Source organism: Nannospalax galili, unplaced genomic scaffold (assembly GCF_000622305.1).
Source record: "Nannospalax galili isolate Female #2095 unplaced genomic scaffold, S.galili_v1.0 scaffold83, whole genome shotgun sequence".
NCBI classification, from domain to species: domain Eukaryota; kingdom Metazoa; phylum Chordata; class Mammalia; order Rodentia; family Spalacidae; genus Nannospalax; species Nannospalax galili.
Genome location: NW_008352659.1, coordinates 1,517,910 through 1,520,999, shown reverse-complemented (window position 1 = coordinate 1,520,999; position 3,090 = coordinate 1,517,910).

Genomic DNA, 3,090 nt, shown 5'->3' with positions numbered 1-3,090 from the left:
AGATATAAGGAAACGCTCCATAAAGTAAAATAATAGATTGACAAAAAAAAACCCTGTTGAGAGACTACAGTGGTTCATCTAAGAGGTTGAACAACTGACTGCCAGGGGTTTAAGAGAGAGAAAGAGGATTGGGCTTCACCACGGAGGAGTCAAATGACAAAGACAAGGCTAGTAGTCCAAACGGACTCGCATATGCAAAGACATGGGGGCCTGAGAAAGCATGAGTTGCTTTGGAAGCTGTAAGCAGTTATGATAGGCAGAAAAATGGATTCTTAGGAAGAGGGGCCGAGAGGGGAGACCTTAGAGGCAGATCCATAAGATCTTGAATATGATATACAAGTGTTTGACCTTTTACTGGAGGGTTATAAGAATCTTTCATTTTCTTTTTTCTTTCTTTCTTTCCCTCTTTTTAAATAGACAGAGTCTTGCTTTGTTGTTGTTCTAGTTTGCCTTCGATTGCTTTGACAATAAATACACTCTGACCAATATCAACTTGGGGATCAAAAGGTTTATTTGTCTTACATCTTGCAGGTCACAGTTCATCACTGAGGGAGCCCAAGGTAGGAACTCTGGGCAGGAACCTGGAGGCAGGAACTGAAGCACAGGTCGTGGACGAACGCTGCTTACTGGCTTGCTCCCCTGGCCTGTGCTCAACACGCTTTCTTTTACAATGCAGAACAACCTGCCCAGGGGTGGCACTGCCCACAGTGAGCTGGGCCTTCCCATACCACTCAACAATCAAAAAAATGCCTCTCAGACATGGCCACAGGCCAGTCCAATGGAGGCAATTCCCCAGTTGAGGCTCCCTCTACCTAGCTGTGTCAAGTTGTCAACTAAAGCTATCTAGCATAGTTGCCAAGGCAGGCCTTGAACTTCTGGCTTAATCAATTCTATCTTGGCCTCCATCAATGCATGCTGCAGTCCCAGCTAGTGAGAATTTTTTTTAACTGACCAATTAAATAATTAGATTTGTGATGATGGACAATTAAGAGTCCAGTATGTGGGAGATGAACTACTTCAGTCCTCAGTGCTGTGTGACAAATCACCACAAACCCAGTGGCTAAAACAGCAACAGCTTTGCTTTCACTTGCAGTCTGCCTTTTGAACAGGTTTCAGTGTAGACAATTGTGTCTGCACAATGGGGCACCAAGCTGAGCAGGTTCAATGGCTGGGAATGGCATGATGGCTTAGGGACTAGAATCACAAAATGGAGCCAGCTGTATTACCAGCCACTTGGGGGGCTGAGATGAGATTTGCTGAAGCAAAAGGGTACATTGAGCACAGGCGTTCAAGCCCAGCCTGAGGCACATAGCCAGATTCTCACAAAACAAAACAAAGCAAAACAACCAAAATGGCCACTGCAGCTTCTGCCGCACGTGCTCTTTAGGAACACTGATAGAAAGGCTTCTCTGAAATCCCCAGCCAGTGTCTCACTGAGCCTCATGATATATGACTGGGCCAGTCACACCCATTCCTGAACCAATCGCAGTAGCCCAGGAAATGCAGTACAGGGACTGGCCAAGCCTTGGTCATATGGAATGCCCCTCCTTTCCTGTGTGAGCGCGCATGCACACATACACACACACACACACACACACACACACACACACACACACTTGAACTGGAGAGGAACTCCTCTCTAGCACCGACTGGAAGTGGTAAAGAGGAGCAGTGTCACAAGCAGAGAAGTGAGATGGATGCTGGAAGTCAAGCCTCAGGCATGTACACCTCCATCTCCCCTCCTCTGCCTGCTCCTCCATAGCAGGAAGTTCCCTGCTCCTAGGGCCAGCTAGGTGGATGGAATGCTAATTCTTCTAACTGAAGAGCTCTGTACTCAGAAGGACCATTTACACTCTGCTCAATACAACTGATGGAGCGTAAACTAATTAATTCTCAGAATGAGAACATCCCTATCAGGTTTGTCCCAAACAGTAATGAATCATCACCAGCCAAGACCTTAGCATCTGCTTGCTCCATCAATCCACCTCCAGTCATGCTACGAATGTTAGGATACTGCCTCCCTAGTGCTAGATAGTCTGCATCCTCAGACCCCAGAGTCCGCCAGCCTCGGCAGCAGAGAATCTGAGGCTCAGAGGAATGTCAATGTTATACACACAAGGGGTGGGTGTGGCTTCTTGAGGGGTGGCTGTGAACATAGTAGGAAATAAAATGACCTGTTTCCAACCCTTCTCATCAGAAAACCTCAGAGCTGTAGAGATCTTAAAGCCACATGGTCCTCAGACCCCTCTGTGCACACCTTTGGCGACAGTGAGTGAGTGCACAACCTCACACATCAGCATGTTATACCGCTTTGAGTATCTGACTCAGAATTTCTCAGTCTCAGGGCCGGAGAGATGGCTCAGAGGTTAAGAGCACTGACTGCACTTGCAGAGAAACCGAGTTCAATTCCCAGCACCCACATGGCAGCTACGATCAGTCCTTAACTCCAGTTCCAGGGGAATCCGAAGCCCTCTTCTGACCTCCGCGGCATTGCACGACACGGTGCACTCACATACACGCAGGCAATACACTCATGCACATAAAATAAAAATAATAAGTAAAATATTTTTAAAAAACCAATTTCTCAGTCTGTGCCCAGTTCATTGTCTAATTATAGTCAAATGTGAGACCATTTGAATGAAAACATCCAACAAAAAAGAATAAAGTGATCCACAAAAAAGGACAAAGGGGCAAGAAAATAATTAAGCAAGGGGTGTGGTTAGCTTGCAGAAAGGCAAAACAGCCCACGCTATAGGGCTACAAATTCCGCTTCCTTGTGGCCCAAAGGAAAAGGGTCTAAATTCACATCGTTGGTAAGAGCAGAGCAGAAGACAGATGATTACATGTATACATATAGACAGACATATGTAAGAAGACACATCTACTATGATTTAGAAATGCTCTGAATATGGCCCCCAAGGGTTCATGTGTTAATAGCTTGGTCCTTAGTGTGATGGTGCCAAGAGGGGGTGGACTCTTCAAGAGGCAGAATGGAGGGGAGGTTCTTAGATCAGTTGCTTGGGACACTACCTCAAAGGACAATGCTGGCCTCCCAGAGAAGGTTCTGTGAGAGTTATGGTATGGATCTTT